The 19,905-nt window shown below is 45.3% G+C and overlaps 1 protein-coding gene across 5 annotated transcripts in view; it reads left to right on the top strand.

The window, feature by feature from the left end:
- The window catches only part of cadm1a (cell adhesion molecule 1a), a 457,331-nt gene that overhangs the window by 178,580 nt on the left and 258,846 nt on the right, over positions 1–19,905 (top strand). The window lies entirely within an intron of this gene.

Here is a 19,905-nt window from a genome sequence, read left to right as displayed (position 1 = left end):
TCACAGTCACGTCACTGCTGTTTGCAGATGATGTGGTCCTGTTAGCGTCATCGAACTGTGAACTCCAGCTCTTGATGGATCGGTTTGCAGCCGAGTGTGAAGCGGCTGGGATGAGAATCAGCACCTCCAAATCTGAGGCCATGGTTCTCAGCCGGAAAACGGTGGATTGTCCTCTCTGGGTCAGGGACGTGTTCTTGCCTCAAGTGGAGGAGTTTAAGTATCTCGGGGTCTTGTTCTCGAGTGATGGTAAGATGGAACGGGAGATTGACGGGCGGATCGGTGCAGGGTCAGCAGTGATGCGGACTCTCTACCGGTCTGTGGTGGTGAAGAAAGAGCTGAGTCATAAGGCAAAGCTCTCGATTTACCGGTCGGTCTATGTTCCTACCCTCACCTATGGTCATGAGATTTGGGTAATGACCGAAAGAACGAGATCGCGAGTACAAGCGGCCGAAATGGGTTTTCTCCGCAGGGTGTCTGGGCTCTCCCTTAGAGATAGGGTGAGAAGCTCGGTCATCCGGGAGGGACTCGGAGTCGAGCCGCTACTCCTGCGCGTGGAAAGGAGCCAGTTGAGGTGGTTCGGACACCTGGTAAGGATGCCTCCTGAGCGCCTCCCTAGGAAGGTGTTTCAGGCAAGTCCAGCTGGGAGGAGACCACGGGGAAGACCCAGGACACGCTGGAAAGATTATATCTCCCAGCTGGCCTGGGAACGCCTCGGAATCCCCCCAGTTGAGCTGGAAGAGGTGGCTGGGGAGAGAGAGGTCTGGGTTTCTCTACTTAGGTTGCTGCCCCCGCGACCCGAACCCCGGATAAGCGGAAGATAATGGATGGATGGATGGATGGAATTTAAAAAAAGTTAAAAGTTGCCTTAGAAAACATAACACTCAGTTTTCCATTGTTCAGACCTTCTCCAATGTATGTATGTTTTAAAACAGGACTTCTTGGGTGGAGCAAAGGTCTAATATGCTAACTCATCACTATGGAGTATTCAAGCACTACAGGTTAAAGTGCTACCAACCTGCCCAGGTGTCCAACAGAAAACGGTTGGCCGTGTCTGAAAGAGTTTTGCCTCTGTAAATGTGATCTCTGCTGCTGGTTGAGGTATTGGCATGAGCAGTGGTGGATTCACATGGAGCCCAGCGATACAGATCTCTGTGAGAACCCACCAAAGGCAGGTAACAAAAGTTGCTGGTGATTGCGCCCGTGTGTGAGGGGGCGTGTGCATGTGTTCGGTTCTCCCCGGCCAGCCCTCAATTGGGGTGGCGCAAGTGGCACAGAAAAAAAACTGTCCTCTCCTTAGTTTGTAAAGCTCACTACTGACAGTTGTTGTTGCAGCTGGGTCATAGGTGCTTGATTGATCAATTCTTCAAAAGTGTGTGTGTGTGTGTGTGTGTGTGTGTGTGTGTGTGTGTGTGTGGCGTGGCAATTTTGATCCATTTTCATTTAAAGTGCTTCCCTGTTTGTGAGCTCCAATCTGCAATCACTGCTCTTCTTCACTGATGATGTTTGATCATGTTTGGTACACGGTGCTGTTACTTATGTAGACTGTTCTGATTTAAATCAATCGGGTGGTGCAGCAGTAAATTACACTAGCCCAGTACAGCTGGGATCCAGGGTTCTTCTTACGTGCTATCGACCGGCCAGGCGTCTACATACGGACGTGATTGGATATATCTGATGGGGTAAAGAAGAACGTAGCCGTATCAAGTTGTAGCAATTCAACAAGTTTTGTTAAAAATGATATATTATTACATTAAATTTAAAAATGTTTTTACCAGACAGGCTGGTAAATGACCCCATTATCATTTGGCACATGGCGTGCGTTATTTTCCGACCCTGAATAAAAGCTAGTAAGACCTTCAAAGCTCAGAAAGTGGCCTGCAGTCAGTCAGTCTAGCTCTAAATGAGAATTTTGAATAATTTCCTAGCCTGGATGCCAGATGATAAGAGGCACGTCCTGTTGCATTACTGGTTTCAAGTGCACGGGCAAAGCAGATCAATCAAGCGATGATGGGAGCATTAGCGCATTGATGAACATCCATTGTCTGCGTGTGATAATGGCACAGAGTTAGATCCTAATCAGGGTAAGAGAAGTGAGACGATGGGACGTTCTGTACGGTGTGAAAAGGCTTATCCAGAAAGCGGTGCCTTTTTTAAACTCCAGACCTGAGTCATATCGACGTATGCTAAAATGTTCCTGGAGGATCGCCAACTGGTCTGTAAATGCCGCTGCCATCGTTCTCGTTGGGACTCGTATGAAACTTGACTGCAGATTTTAAGAAAGACATTTATTGACAGAGAAAAAAAAATCAGCGATGAAGTCAAGTCCGTTTACTCCGACCCGTCCTGTAGGCAGCACAGAGGTCAACTACACAGATCATGTCCTATATAATTAGCCTCTGTGGGACTTTGCTCTGTTTGTAAATTGGCTACTCCAAGGGTGTGTTGGAATGGAAGAGGGAGAAGAATAAATCTTTACTTATTTGACCTCTTTAGGGGGTCCAGACTGAAAATGCTGAGACAGGTCAAACCAGCATGCTAGCTTGATGTGAATCATGCTGTCGATGTTGATTGAATGACTTTGCTAATTATTCAAGTTCAAACCCCATCGCTTCATCGCTGCATAAGCCGCAGCCACATTATATATACACCGATCAGGCATAACATTAAAACCACCTCCTTGTTTCTACACTCACTTTCCATTTTATCAGCTCCACTTCCCATATAGAAGCACTTTGTAGTTCTACAATTACTGACTGTAGTCCATCTGTTTCTCTGCATGCTTTGTTACCCCCCTTTCATGCTGTTCTTCAATGGTCAGGACTCCCACAGGACCACCACAGAGCAGGTATTATTTAGGTAGTGGATTATTTACCTATTATTTAGGTAGTGGATCATTAAAGTGATCATTACCTCGGGGATCAATAAAGTATTCTGAATTCTCAGCACTGCAGTGACACTGACATGGTGCTGGTGTGTTAGTGTGTGTTGTGCTGGTATGAGTGGATCAGACACAGCAGTGCTGCTGGAGTTTTTAATTACCTCACTGTCACTGCTGGACTGAGAATAGTCCACCAACCAAAAATATCCAGCCAACAGCGCCCCGTGGGCAGCGTCCTGTGACCACTGATGAAGGTCTAGAAGATGACCAACTCAAACAGCAGCAATAGATGAGCGATCGTCTCTGATTTTACATCTACAAGGTGAACCAACTAGGTAGGAGTGTCTAATGGAGTGGACAGTGAGTGGACACGGTATTTAAAAACTCCAGCAGCGCTGCTGTGTCTGATCCACTCATATTAGCACAACACACACTAACACACCACCACCATGTCAGTGTCACTGCAGTGCTGAGAATGATCCACCACTTAAATAATACCTGCTCTGTGGTGGTCCTGACCATTGAAGAACAGCATGAAAGGGGCTAAAACAGTATGTAGAGAAACAGATAAACTACAGTCAGTAATTGTAGAACTACAAAGTGCTTCTATATGGTAAGTGGAGCTGATAACATGGACAGTGAGTGTAGAAACAAGGAGGTGGTTTTAATGTTATGGCTGATCAGTAAATATATATATATTGGTTGAGGGCCTGAATAGCTTGTGGGAAAAGCTCCTTCTCATTCTCTTTGTCTTGGCCTTCAAGGAGCAAAAACTATTCCCAGACTAACAAAAAATAAAAATAGTGCATTACTGGGATGACTGGGGTCCTTTACTATCTTCCTAGCCTTTGACCAGCACCAGCTATATCCTGGTCAGGGTCTACAGTGCAGCTCTGTGCTCAGTGGTAATGTTCTTACCTTTCTACATTACTGCCACGTTCACTAGGTTACACAGTTGTTCATCATATAAAGCAAGAAGTCCTGCTGATATGAAACTGTGGGACGTGTTTATATTATTATGGGATGTTTTCTGGTTACAAATTACGATCTGTAATCGGTTAGAAGAAATTGGCAGAATTTGCGTCTCTAGTTGTAAGACATCAGCAGTCAGCATGTTGTGTTTGAATCTCTCTTGGAGTTGCTTCGGAAGCTAATTTAGCATTAGCTTTCGCAGTAAATGAATCTGCTGGGCTAACACATAGTGACAGAATTCATGTTGTAGTCTAATAGAGAACAGCTGCGGCGTGCAAACAATATTCATTCAATTTCTTCATCAGTAAGGGTTGTTTATAAAATCTTCTAAATCTACATTCATTTTTGGAAACATTCAGTCACTGTTGATATTTACACACACGAGCCAACATGGAGCGAGTCAGTGAGTTCATCCTAGGCAACGCTGATTAGTCAAATCACGTCTTCTTACTTGGTCCTGGTTCTCAGTTCTCACCCAGGACTTGTTTTCGTGATTCCATTACTATAGCAGGATTATTCTCACTAGCCCACCACCATCTGAGATCCAAGCGGCTGTTTACACAGACAAGATGGAGCAGTTGACGGATTGAGTCAAAGGATTGAAAACAGTGATTCCTCCAGACTTTGGCTTGATTACAAGTCATGTGATCTTACGTCAGGTTTCATACGCAGAAAAGTCTTCTTGATTTTATTGACCATACAAAAGGTGCTCTAAATGACCCGTTAGTGTAAGAGTTCGAGTAAATGTGTGTGTGTGTGTGTGTGTGTGTGTGTGTGTGTGTTGCACTGAGATGGATTGTTGCTCTGTCCAGGGTGTATTTCACCCCCGCAGCTAGTGTTTCAAACGTCAGGATGAAGCAGTTTGTGAAAATGAATGAATAAATACAAGATTACAGTCATGTATTATGTATTTATCAAGTACCTCTTTACTTTAGCTAACCATCTATCAGCTGCTTGGGTCAAGCTCTTTATTCAAAGCTGCCCGCTCATCAACTATTTATTTAATGAAGCGCTTTAGTGCTGACCTCACTTGCATATGTATAAAAAAACCATTGCATTTTATTAGAGAGCAGATATTCGACATGTCGCGCTTCCTGTGGTTTATGGAAAGATTAAAGCATCCACTTCTACACTCTATTCTATCTATCTATCTGTCTGTCCGTCCGTCCGTCCGTCCACCCACCCACCCACCCATCCATCCACCCACCCACCCACCCCTCCATCCATCCACCCACCCACCCCTCCATCCATCCACCCACCCACCCACCCACCCCTCCATCCATCCACCCACCCACCCACCCCTCCATCCATCCACCCACCCACCCACCCACCCCTCCATCCCCCCACCCACCCACCCACCCCTCCATCCATCCACCCACCCACCCACCCCTCCATCCATCCACCCACCCATCCATCCACCCCTCCATCCATCCATCCATCCACCCATCCATCCACCCCATCCATCCACCCACCCACCCACCCCCTCCATCCATCCATCCACCCACCCACCCCTCCATCCATCCACCCACCCACCCCCCCACCCCTCCATCCATCCACCCACCCACCCACCCACCCCTCCATCCATCCACCCACCCACCCACCCACCCCTCCATCCATCCACCCACCCATCCATCCACCCCTCCATCCATCCACCCATCCATCCACCCCATCCATCCACCCACCCACCCACCCCCTCCATCCATCCACCCACCCACCCACCCACCCACCCCTCCATCCATCCACCCACCCACCCATCCATCCACCCCTCCATCCATCCATCCATCCACCCATCCATCCACCCCATCCATCCACCCACCCACCCACCCCCTCCATCCATCCATACACCCACCCACCCATCCATCCACCCACCCACCCCCCCACCCCTCCATCCATCCACCCACCCACCCACCCACCCCTCCATCCATCCACCCACCCCTCCATCCATCCACCCACCCATCCATCCACCCCTCCATCCATCCATCCATCCACCCATCCATCCACCCCATCCATCCACCCACCCACCCACCCCCTCCATCCATCCATCCACCCACCCACCCCTCCATCCATCCATCCACCCATCCATCCACCCCATCCATCCATCCACCCATCCATCCACCCACCCACCCCATCCATCCATCCATCCATCCATCCACCCCATCCATCCATCCACCCACCCATCCACCCACCCATCCATCCACCCACCCATCCATCCATACACCCACCCACCCACCCCATCCATCCACCCACCCACCCATCCACTCATCCACTCATCCACTCACCCACCCACCCATCCACCCATCCATCCATCCACCCACCCATCCATCCATCCACCCACCCACCCCTCCATCCATCCATCCATCCACCCATCCATCCACCCCATCCATCCATCCACCCATCCATCCACCCACCCACCCACCCCATCCATCCATCCATCCACCCACCCACCCACCCCATCCATCCATCCACCCCATCCATCCATCCACCCACCCATCCACCCACCCATCCATCCACCCACCCATCCATCCATACACCCACCCACCCACCCCATCCATCCACCCACCCACCCATCCACTCATCCACTCATCCACTCACCCACCCACCCATCCACCCATCCATCCATCCACCCACCCATCCATCCATCCACTGGAATGTCACTGATTGATGATTCAACTTCATGATAGGGTGTATAATAAAATAACTATCATTAAATTAATTAATTTTAACAGGCACATAACCACAAAATAAACTTGCACAGGAATGCCCCCTTGTGGAAACTTTATGTTACATTTTGTAAACCACAGTGGGATTGCCACTGTTTTTATTAATGAAGTAATGTGGGTCGCTCAAAAAACCCTGCAATAAGAGACTGATTTTAAGGGCCAGTATAATTGACCAATGATACATTTTCTTTTATATCGGTGGGTTCTGGTAACGCCAACTTTATGACAAGTTCCACCAACTGTGTGGACACGGGTGTAACACCAACTGTGGGGACACGGGTGTAACACCAACTGTGGGGACACGGGTGTAACAACAGCATTGTTAACAGCTATGGTTCTACTCTGACATGTTTAAGTGTAACACACGTGGTTTAGGACTCATGGTTCACTACTGACCTTTAGAGAGGATCACATAGACACATGCTACACATCCAAGCTCACCTGAGAAACTCTAAATGCCTGTTTCCAAGCAGACCAGAAATTGGATTTGGGATTCCACCTAATCTCAAAAATCTTTGTTTGTATGGCAGGTGGATGAAGCAAATAAGATACTCTGATCTTCTGGATTTGTCTTATACAAGCTTCAAATGGCAAAAAATGAGACTGTTGTATAATGTTGAACACAGGGAGATGTATGTAGATGCCTTTTTTATTAGCTTTCTTTTATTGCTAAGCTCTCTTGTGGCTCATATTTGTGGTTTTGGACCGTGTTCAAGTGTACTTTTGATGTCAGGGTCAAAAAAGTCTCATTATGAAGGCGTTATCACAGGATTATCACTGAACCTGCAGGTGCTGGAACAGTGAACTATGGGTTCTTTTTACATGGCAGCTGATGTATGTCTTTTTGTGATATGGTACACAAACACTACTCTAAAGCAATCATTTAAAAACTCGCTGTGTTGGGATAAGTGAAGTTTACTTTTGGACTTTCTGGCACATCGACAAACCTTCCAACTTCTTACTTGTTCAGAACGACATTTCAGTCCAGGTTAACAGGGCTGTCTGTAAGAAAGGAGAAGGTTAATAGACTTAACAGGCAAGCCGCTCAGGTGGCGCAGCGGTAAAATACGCTGGCACACCAGAGCTGGGATTTCGAATACATCGTATTAAATCTCAGCTCTGCCATTCAGTGGGGCTGGGCGGCTATATGAACAACGTTTGGCTGTTGTTCATCCAGTGAGCGAGCCATATAGGGACCTCATAAATTATTCAATTACGACTTCTGCTGGCTGATTGAGTCGAGGAACAATGCGATCAGGGTGTGGCTCCGTGTGCACAAGGCTGATCCGCATATGAACTCACCTCGTGCAGGTGAAAAGATGCAGTCGGCTACTGCACACATGTCGGAGGGGGTGTGTGTCAGTTCACTCTCCTCAATCAGGGGCGGGGGTCAGCACCAGTAGAGAGGAAGCTTAATCGAGACTTAACAGGCACAACGGTCATGCCTCCTTTTAAAAACTGGCAGGCACAGAGGGTACACCTTCTTCGCCTCAGCTAACAACATCCCAAGACATGCTGCCATGAGACATGCTGCCATGACAGGTAGCGATGCCACACCTACACAAGACCAGGTACAGATATAGAAGCCACACACCCTTCACTCACACCAACAGATACAATGACCACACCTTGTTTACTAGAACTGGAACCTACATGCTTCTGGCGGGTACACAGGCTGCCTCTTTAAGAAAACTGGCACCAATTAGCAGCAAACCGAAACAGCGGACAGTCTCCTCTAATGAGAGTGACCAACAACTTTGTTTCTTCTTTGCTGGGATTTGGGGATTTAGAGGCTCAGGGGCCAAACTTCCTCAAATAGGACTAACAGGCACAAAGACTACACCTCTTTTACTGAGTCATAGCCCAAATTCGAAGTGAAAAAAGCAAAAAGGCTACATATCTTTGACCGGGACAATGGAAACAAAGGTCACACTCTCTCTACTGTGACTGACCGTTTCATTTTCATCAATTATTTTATACTGGTCAGGTTTTCAGCTGGGAAACACAGCCAACTTTTCCCTCACTAGATGTATCTGTGTATGAGCCCAGTCGGTTGATAGCACCGCAGATATTCGGATCTGGATCTCAGCGGTGGTGGGATAGCGTGATAGACCGCTGTGCCAGCCGAGCGCCGCATAGATAATTATTAAAGAAAAGGAGAGGAAGGAGAGTTATTTGATAGTGATTCTAAATGAAAGTACACTAGAGATTAGTAGTAGACTTTTATCAGTATAAAGATACTCATATCGATTTAGTTACCATCACGGCTCAGATTACACCTGAAGCGTGCTGTTCAGAACCATCACAGCCTCATCGTAAACACGGAGAAATATAGAAGCAGTGAATCTGTCCATCTAACAAACTGTTGCACCTCCTGTTCTGACCTCACGCTAAGGCTTAACAAGCTAGCTTAACTCTCGGTCACTAAGAAATTCCTGTCGAGAGAGCTGACGCTGGGAGAATGCCTCTGCCCTGATCTCTCCCGGGCACAGAACATCCTCCCACACCACACATTCTCCTCTGTAGTTTTACAAAGGAATCACTGCTAAATGACTCGAGGAGCCCCTTTACAAACACAATTCAACCTCTACAACTGTTTAAACATTGTGAGTGTTTGCAGAAGTGTTGAGGTTGAATAATAACTTCTGAGCAAAGCACTAGACCTTGTGTTGGAGAATGTCTTCATGCTGATCTTTTGTTCAGGATATTAACAGACTCCAATATGGACATCTGCATGTGTAACCAACTGCTTAAGTGTTAATCCTGCAGCCTGCTATTGGGCAGCCAGGAGCCTACACAGACATGACAAACTGTTGTAAAAGAATAGTCGATGGGATTCCCCGTTACACTTGGCTGAACCGTAATTGACTGGTAGAAGGCATCTGCTCAGAGATGATGAATAATGGAGAGCAGTGTGTGACTCTTCTTACACGATATTGTTTTCTGGCAAGGGGAAAAGAAGTGGTTGGAGGGTGTGGATTAGGATGGGTCCCTCTCAGTCAAAGTAAGGCTCTGCAGCACTGACGGGAAGACACAAATGGGTAATTGGATATGACTGATTAAAAGATAAAGGAAAAAGTACATACACAGAATATAAAAAAAGTAAATAGACATTGCTAAAGACTTGTTTCACCAAATGCAGGTCCATCATCTACTTAAAAACAAAGTCATAATTCACATTTGACCAATTCAAGACCTTATAAGATCTCAAATTGTCTTAAATGCAAGATCACAAGGTTCTTAGTCTTAGTATTATTCTATTTATTTAATTTTAATTTAATCTCACCTGCAGTGACCAAAAGCAAGTTTTGATCTAGTAAACTTTGGCAAAAGTGTGAAGAGAAAATAGAGGAATACCAAACTGGACAAGATCAGGCGTTCTCAGGGTGGTGTGGCCATAAAGAAACAAAGGTGCTGGTGTATAAGGCAGCTATCCTGCCCACTCTCCTGTACGGATCGGAAACCTGGACAGTGTACAGGAGGCATCTCAAGCAACCGGAGACGTTCCATCAAAGTTGTCTCCGAAACATTTTGAAGATCAAATGGGACGACTACAGGACGAATATAAGTGTCCTCGAGGAGGCTGGATCCACCAGCATCGGGGCGTCAACAAAAATCGCCTTAGATGGACAGGACACGTCATCCGAATGGACGACAGCAGGCTGCCTAAACAAGTACTAGCTTAGAAAAGGCCAGAAGAAGCGTTACAAGGATCTCCTCAAGTCGACACTCAAGGGTTACAAAATCGAGGTCGGCAGGTGAGAAACGCTTGCGCAGGAGAGGGCCATGTGGAGGTCTCTCGTTAAGGATGGGACGGAACGGTTAGAGCAAGACCTCAGGCAGCGAGTGGCAGAAGAACGAGAAAGAAGGAAAGCACAAGCAGCCACCGGGCCTCGACCTGCTCTCCTGGTGGGACTGAACTGCCCACACTGCGGCAAAGTCTGCGCAGCCAGGATCAGACTCATCAGCCACCTCAGAACCCGTCGACAGATCGTCCAGCGAAGAACGAAGGAAGATAATCATCCTCGGCAACGAGGGATAGCCAAGGAAGGACTCAAACTGGACCTATTTATATGGACACAAAAAGTCTGAAGTCAGTACCTCTGTGATTCAGGGTTCAAATCCCCAGCGGTGCTATCAGCTCGTTGGACTACGTCTGAGAGAAGTTGGCATAAGCGCCCATAAGCGCATAATGGATTAGCGCCCTGTCTGGGGTGTGTTACAGCATTGTGCCCAGTGATTTCTGGGAAAACCGTACCCATTGCGACCCTGACCAGCATCAAGTGGTGGTTAAACATGGAAATTGATGATGATAATGATGTTCTACTTGTTCATTTGTTCCGTTTGCCCGTTTGACTGCCACCCTAGGCAGCTGCCTATACAGTCTATTCCATAAACCAGTCCTGCATTGAGCAAATTGTTCTCTAAATCACTGCTAATATTGACAGGTTTCGATGAGAGAGCGTGTTTGTTTTCAGCCTCTCACTTTATTGAGACATGGATTAGGTTTTATCACTTTCTCTTGTCTCGTACATCCTTAGCTAATTATCCAGGAAGCCTCTCGCCAGGTTGCTCAGCGATATGCACTTTCATAACTCACGTGCACATGCACAAACATTATTAGCTGCCATATGCTTATCGACTGCTTCCTTTCTCTGGGTGGGAGGCGGCGGATGGGTGATTTATTTATCCCGTCACAGCGTTCTGTCAGCGGCGGCGCCGAAACCTGCCCATTTGAAATGGGGTTGCCATGGCACAGATGCGTTCGGGAGGGAGAAAAGAAACGAGCGAGGCGAGAGAGGACGCTCTCCCGAGACGAGACTGGGCTCCCGTGCTAATGCCAATGCGGGCTCATGGGCAATGTGGGCTAGGGTGAAGTGACCAGGCCTGCCACTCATCATACCCAGCAGGCCAGAGAATAAAACCAGCCATGGCTTGAATGAGAGAACAGAGACAGAGATAAAAAGAGAGCAGCCTTGTTTTAATCAATCATGGATCAAATTGAATCTTGCCTTACAACCTACAATTAGAGGTAGACAGAAGATAATCCATACAAGCAGGACTTGATCCTCCAGCCTCCCAAATTCCCAAATCATGACCCCGGTAGGTACGTGTGTAGGTTACTGGGTGTGTACATGATAGGAATCTTTGCACATTTGCTGTACTCAGCGTTTCCTTCTCCTGTTGGTTCATCTCACAGCTATAAAATAGTTCTTGTTGGCCTCTTTATCTGTTCTCACCTTTTGGAAGCTGAGCTTGGACAAATGTGCCGACGTGTAGTTGGTGTGAAAACACCAAGCGGCGACAAAACAGACAGTGCCTGTTAAAAAATAGTGCAAAGAAGAGACAAAATGCATGAAAATTGCAGACAGGTTGTGAGTTTCTTGATTATAATAAACCTGCTGACAAGCTTAATGTTTAACAAAACTAGAGATTATTCATTCATTCATTCATTTTTACTAACCATTTTATCTTAGTCAGGGTCACAGTGGTCTGGCACCACCCGGAGACACTAAGTAAAGGGCAGGAATGCACCCTGGACAGGGCACTAGTCCATCACAGGGCATCACACACTTGTTCCCACCTAGCACCAGTTTACAGGAGCTAATCCACCTTCTACATGTTTTTGAGAGGTGGAACGAAAACTCTTAACTTGACAGGGATGACCAAAAAGATAGTGACCAGAGGTGAGGACCCAAACTCAGGTCATGTACGATGTACGTTGCTGTGGGACACCCACACTATCAGCTGCACAGCAGTGCTGCCCAGACTTAGTATTATTAAAACGTATTTTATTCTGAGGTAAATAAATCAGGTGAATGTAGGATGAGTATGTTTAGTTTAGGTGGTGCAGCAGCTAGTGTGGGTCGTGCACAGCTCAGAAAGCCTGTCAGTGAACTGAGCACTTTAGATTGTGACTGGTTTGACACCTTGCATATTCATACCTAGGGCAGTTGTAGCCTAGTGGTTAAGGTACTGGACTAGTAAGCAGAAGGTCGCTGGTTCAGACCCCACCACTGACAGGTTGCCGCTGTTGGGCGCCTAAGCAAGGCCCTTAACCCTTAATTGCTTAGACTGTAGTCCCTTTAAATAAAAGCGTCTGCTAAATACCTAGGCTCTGCAATTCTAATGTACTGCAATTCTAAATCTAATCTAGATGTCCTTACTGATGCAACCCTCTTTATTATTATTATTTGGGCTTGGGATCAGCACTGATAGCACACTGATAAGTGCACCTCTCAATGGCTTGGCTTTTTGGGCACTTCCCAAGAGGGGTATTGCAATTACTTGGCAAACAATGGTTAATCAAGTGATACAGGTACAGTAACAAACAAACACCAACAATAAAAAAAAGTGTTTCATCAAATATAAGAGCACAGAACCAACATAATGCATGGTCATTAGTTAAAGTACTGGACTAGGTATCAGAAGGCTGCTGGTTCAAGCCCCACCACCTCCCTTGAGCAAGGCATTTAACCTTAAATTGCTTGCAATATAATTATCTACAACTGTAAGATGCTTTGGGTAAAGACGTCTGCTAAAATGCCAGAAAATGTAAAATGTGGTAAAATATCATTTCTTATATTATTCACCACTAAACTCGGTCCAGTCATAATTTCACTTCTGGATTTTTATTAGTATTTCTCCAGGAATAAAAGCTTTTAAATCAATAATTTAACCACAGCAGAATGTTTTTGTTGGAAGTTATTACTTAAAAATCTCATCAGACGTTTTGTTGTGCATTGTGCACCACATAGCTTTTAGAATAACGCATCAACTTTATGTGCGATATCTACTCCAGCACTAATAAACTGCTTAATATCTGTAATTTGTAAATGATTTGTTTACTTCTTGACAGATGATCTGCATTTTTGTTCAGATGTCTTACAGCAAGACAAATTTAATCATTATCGTTTTGCTGTTCTGTACTGGGGGCTTGAACACTTTTGAAACACTATTGAACGTCGATATGAGTTCATATTTCAGCGCTGGAACAGGAACGCCCATGGCGAACATGAAACTTCATTCTGATTGCTAAGATTATTAGTCTGTCATGTTATTTTGATGTTTGGTTCCAATCGTGAGAGCTGGTTCTTCTAACCAATCCAGAATGATTAGGGTTCCCTGTTTTCTTATTTGGAACATAGTTACGGTGATCATGATTGCAAAAGCAAGCGCTGCTATCTTCTGTGTATGGGAAGAAGACAGGATAAAGATATCACTGTAAAAAGACTGGGATCCGTCCTGGTTGGGATATACAGCCTTCCCCTTTGGCAAGTTAGCCTAAAGTCTGAGATTTGACTCTGTGAGGCTCGGCCCTTTGTTCAGCGCTCTTCACTGATGTCAGAATCACTTCATCCACATCGGCCTCAAGGGTGCTGCACTGTCGAAGCAAATCCTCACCTCCTTCTAGCAAAGCGCAAATGGGAATATAAGAGCCCGCCGCTCTACAGCCCCACCGCCACAAAGAAGAAGAAAAACTTCAGCGGAGTTCAAACTCCAGCGTGCCACTGGGATCTGATTACACCCGGAACCCTAAGCACGACTCCACCGAGCAAGACTCGTGTGAGAAATAGAGCCGACTTCCAGGCGATCGAGTCAAATCAGAATGAACTCTAGATACCCCCCTCATTGATCACCTAAACTATAGGCAATTACAATATGAACCAAAATGCAAGCGCTGCACATTAAGAGATTGTTTCCCTGCAAGAACCACATGGTCAATAGCCATCTCCAAATGAAGAGGTGTTTTATTGACCTTGATGGAAGAATCGCACCGTGGATCCACTGCCGTTATGCCGTCTGGTGTCAGACTCAGCGTCAGTCTCTCCCTGCCACTTTAAAACTGTAGTTCGCTAAGCTACACGCTACTCTGCAACACCTACACTGGAGCTACATTGTTTATTGATAGACATAATAATTTAATGAACCTGTCAAACCATTCATTCAATTTTATTATGATAATTTCTCACCGGGTGCTTGTTTAAAGAGCTACAACTCACAGAGTCAGCATTGCCTTCTCATGCCTATGCACGGAAATCAGTTCTGACCAGGTGCTTAGCAGAAACAATTGGTAATCCTGAGGAAGGTGAGGTTGGATGGTGAGTTACTTTCTTACTGCTGAAACAGTGACCCCTGTTGTCCGATTGAGGCACTGGCATAAGTGGTGGAAAAATACAGAAGAAAAACAGAGGCTCTCTGTTCCCATTCAGGGCATCAATTACCCATTAATAAGCTTTCATCGTGGTTTGAGAAAATACTTACCAGGCTGCAGCACTTCGGTTGTAAAAGTATTAATTAGGGATGCATCAGTACCATTTTTTCCCAACCGAGTACAAGTACATGTATTTTTGTACTTGCCGATACCGATACCAATACCTATTGGATCAGATATCTGACATGCTAGAAAACTCGATCCGGTCGCCGAGCGAACGCCGAGTTGCTCCCGAGCCGGCAAATCTAGCGCCGACCAGTCGCCGAGCGAAAATCAGGGCAAAAATCGTGTAGTGTGAACAAGGCATAACGCAGCAACGTGCACTAGGCACACGGTATCGGATGTTTAGTATCAGAGCCTCGTTTGCGAGTACGAGTACAAGTTAATGAGCGCGGTATCGGGCAAATACTTGATACCAGTATCGGTACTCATGCATCTCTAGTATTAATAATTGATGTCTATTTTAGTTCTAATTCATTTAAATGTTCATATCAATAGCCACTAGGAAATTCACCAGTCACAGAGATCGCATAGCGGTGGCGGGACGAGACCCTGTCCGATCTTTCCTCCCTCAAACACTCCAGATTGTGTTTGTGTGGATGCCCGGTCAGGTCGGCGGCTCTGCTGAGATTCGAACTCTACACAGTGTTTTCCCGTGTGCCCCATTCTATTTAGAAAAGTCTTTATTTTATGAACACCTAGCTAGGCAAAGTCGATATTCTTCATTTTCTATCTGTAGAAACATGATGTTGGAGATTGTGCCTGGTGATTCAGTGACTGTGGCTCTTTTGAGCCTTTCATGGTCTGAACCAAGGGTAGCACGGTTGCTCGTGCAGTGAGGTGAATTGGAGATACAAAATTGTCCATGACTGTGTTTGACATTAAACTTGAACTGATGAATCTTGTGTAATGAGTCACTACCGTTCCTGTCATGAATGGAACCAAAGTGTGTAAAACATGACGTTAAAATCCTAATAAATAAATAAATGGCCTGAAACTGATCTTCATCCTTTATTTGGGAGGTCTGTACTGGTCCAAGTCTTGATAGGAAGGATTAGCTTGTCTACCTGTGAACTGATCAACACTGATGCACCTTAATGACCAGTTGTTACAGAAAAGTGCTTCAACGTAAAGAGTTTAATGATCTCACCAGGCACTAGTAAAGCTTTTATATACACTTTCCGTTTGTAGACAGGCTCTGGAGACGTGTTCATTCAGACCAGCCGATGGGAAACATGGTTCTGCTGGTCTGGTCATGCTGCAAAGACATTAATCACATTTTTCTTCAGTAATACTTTCTAATCCCTACAGAGATTCTATCATGTCTCTGTTATATCAAACCCAGAAACAATGCCTCTGTATGTCCATGTAAATTAGCTTGATTATTCTCCTCTAGTTATGCAAATCAGCCGGTGATAAGTGCTGGCATTTGTGTTCAGTCAAAAAAAGTCACTTTTTATATTCACCGTATGCACTCGTGTGAAGCTGAAACGACAATAAAAGCCACTTGAACTGGAACTTGGGTTATTCAGTGAGCCATCAAGCGAGCGTTTTCTCTCAGCCGTCAGAACGAGTCGCTCATTTTCTTTCTCCCTTTTTTTAAAGTCTTTACTTGAGCCAATAACCAGAGTGAAAAGGCCGAGGAGCGAGGCTGAACTAAAATGAAAGGATCTCGTTTGGAGTGGCTCCTCTCCAGGAGAGGTTTTCTCATGGAGCCGCTCATTAGAGGTGTCCTCACCTCAGTCCAGCCCGGATAATGATTTTGCTCGTGAGTGCTGGAGCTGGAACATGGAGAGAGGACCTCACTGTGACACTCGCTGCAGATTTAAGAAGCAGGATTTGGATTAAGACGGTCTTAACACATGCTGGCTTTAATGAAGGACTCCAGCAACAATAACCTTTAAGTCCACGTAAACAAATCACTCGGGGGACGACTAATAGGGAACTTGTTTCTCGTCTCAGCAGACCAGTCGCGTGTTCCATGTGCCGTCAGGGGCGGAACGATGCACAGATTAATCCAACATCACTTGGCTGTGGCGGATATTCGTTTACGGTTGGCTGAACGATGAGCTTTGATTTTTTATATCAGCGGCCCTCATTCATAAGAAGCTACTTTATCCTGACTGGGTCACAGTGGGTCTGGAGCCTATCTTCAAAACACTAATCACAGGGCGAAAATACACCCTAAATAGGGCGCCAGTCTATCTAACAGCATCACACACTTTAACATATTTAGAGGAGCAAATCCACCTACTGACATATTTTGGGGCTGTTGAAGGATACCAGGCAAAAATGAAACACAAGGAAACAGGAAGCAAACTCGCCACAGACGGTAACTGGTGGCAGAAATGAAACTTAGGTCACTATGTCACTATGTGGTTCTGAGACTAAATCATAATTCTAAACTATATGGACAAAAGTATTGGGACACCCCTTTCTAGTTTTTTTAATTCATGTGTTTCAACCACAACAGTTGCTAAAAGGTGTAATAAATCAGTTAAATGAAGAAAATCATCTGCCTCCAACTTTGCAGCAACAGTTTAGGGAAGGGCCACGACTGTTCCCCTGTACACAAAGGAATTTCTATAAAGACATGAAGAAAAGCTGGGCGGCACGGTGGCTAGTGGGTAGCACTGTCGCCTCACAGCAAGAAGGTCCTGAGTTTGATCCCCAGGCGGTGCGGTTCGGGTCCTTTCTGTGTGGAGTTTGCATGTTCTCCCCGTGTCTGTGTGTGTTTCCTCCGGGAGCTCTGGTTTCCTCCCACAGTCCAAAAACATGCAGTCAGGTTAATTGGAGACACTGAATTGCCCTATAGGTGAATGAGTGTATGTGTATGTGTGTGTGTGTGTGTGTGTGTGTGTGTCTGCCCTGCGATGGACTGGCGTCCTGTCCAGGGTGTTACTGTGTGCACCTGTTGAAAAGCTGGGATAGGATCCAGCGCCCCCTCGGGACCCTAATTGGATAAGCGGATAAGAAAATGAATGAATGAATGAAGAAAAGCTCAGTTTACTGTCAAGAAACTCCAGTGTCCTGCACAGAGCCCTGACCTCAACCCAATTGGACAGCTTTGTGAGAATGGGCACAAATTCCCAAATACCGATACACCTCAAAGTCTGTGGCTGTTGTTACAGCTACATGTCACTCTCCTAAGCTCATGGTCAGGTGTCCATATACTTTTGGCCATATGGTGTATAGTTTTCACAGACTGAACTCTCTCCCTATGGGACAGTCGTTTTAGCCACCGGTTTCCCAACACCTATAATTTGCTGAGTGATTGAGTCTTGATAAGAGCAGCTGGCATCAGTGTTGCATAATGAGCATAGTGGACAGTAGTAGCCTAGTGGGTGAAGCTTTGGGCTATCAGTCGAAAGGTTGAGAGTTTGAATCCCAGCTCTGCCATGCAGCCACTGTTGGGCCCTTGAGCAAGACCCTTAACCCTCTCTGCTCCAGGGGCGACGTACAAAATTGTAATAGACCTGGGCTTGTTCAACAGGAGGTTTTTGGTCTGTCGGTACTGGATGCTGTAAAGTTGCTTTGAGACGATGTCTGTTGTAAAAATTTGACTTGACCTTGCGCTCTGACCCCAGCTTCCAAACAAGCTGGGATATGTACACGTGTATATGTACTGTATATACCACAAATAAAGGCATTCTGTTCTATTATTTCTAATTTTCTAAACATCGACGTGCTCAGTCATCAGGAATCAGCACACGTGAATAATCCTCCCAACCCCACACCATGCTGTTTATAATGACCATCAGATATTTTTGCAGCATTTAGAGTTCCTGTACGTAGCTGAGAAAATGAAATCAGTGATGTTGTGAAGGAATAAATCGCTGACCTGGTAGGAAGAGTCTGCAGTGCCTGAACTGAGTATTTCAGATCGATGTTTATAAAGACGTGCTTTTATTTTTGCTCCTTCTCATGGGCTCTGTCCCATTATATTTATTTAGACTCTATATTTCCTTTCTGCTAGGAGCGCAGCGTGCCCGTGTGACTATGTGTAACACGAGGTGTGAGATTTCTGGCTTGTTGTTAGAAACAGGCCAGTTATTTGTCATTGTAAATTGAGTAAACAAGCTAAAACCTATTGATTCAATTTTCTTAGGCCTAATTAAATTTAAATAACATTGTTAAGGAGCAGCACTTTAATTCACTTGCCTCGCTATCTATAGATTGTTTTAAGAGCGCATTTGTTATTTATGAGAATTGACTGGCTTTTAGGGCAACAAACGCATTTTTCAACCTGATTTTATACGTCCGAAGCAAATTTGGTAATGTTCAGTAAATGTACTCTTTCTATAAGGAGAAAAAGCCCTGCATGAGGAGAAAAAGCTGAAGTGGTGCTTTGCAGGGCTTCGGGATTTAGTTGAATAATACTCGTTTTAACCTTCTAGTAGAGTAAAGCACCTCTTTGAAAGGCGTCTAACACAAGGCTCTGGAGAACCACGCTTTGTTTTCTTGTTCTATATGTTCAGTTTTTTCACTTACTATGGATGAAATCCAAGGCAGAATCCTCACTTAACATGAACAAAGCTTATTGTGACTTGAAATGAGGAATTAAATTAGTGGAGAGAACTTATGAGCAGTAATAATTAGGAGAGGTGTAGTGTTCCTACATTAAAACACATTAAGCGTTTTTTTAACAATAAGCATTTGAGACTCTTTGAAAAGCTGATTCTCACAATTTCTCAGAACCTCGAGCTGTAACACAAGTTTAAAAGTGAAATGAGGAGAATCCAGCTTAGACTTAGATGTATGTGGACGCTTTCAGACTGGATCTGTTGGTTAAAAATGCGTATCCATCTCACATTTGCACTTGGATGACGTTTTATTGCACCGCTGAAGGCCCACAATGGATTGGCGCCCAGACCTGCTGTGACCTCGACCAGGATAAAGCGGTGATAAGACATAAAGGAAAAAGAAATCATTATCTATATTAGCAGAGACCTTCGCACAGCATGAATCTAATCAAATATAATCATTTCCTTCGGATACATTCGTTCTATATTAGTCTCGATATTAAATTGACAAAAAGATAAAAATGATGAGGCACACGGGTGTCTATTATGATAGCCCACCACCGCTGTGATCGTGGTTCGAATCTCAGCAGGTGCTCT

Source organism: Trichomycterus rosablanca, chromosome 16 (genome assembly GCF_030014385.1).
Source record: "Trichomycterus rosablanca isolate fTriRos1 chromosome 16, fTriRos1.hap1, whole genome shotgun sequence".
Classification (NCBI taxonomy): Eukaryota; Metazoa; Chordata; class Actinopteri; order Siluriformes; family Trichomycteridae; genus Trichomycterus; species Trichomycterus rosablanca.
This window is presented reverse-complemented; position numbering and strand designations above follow the sequence as displayed.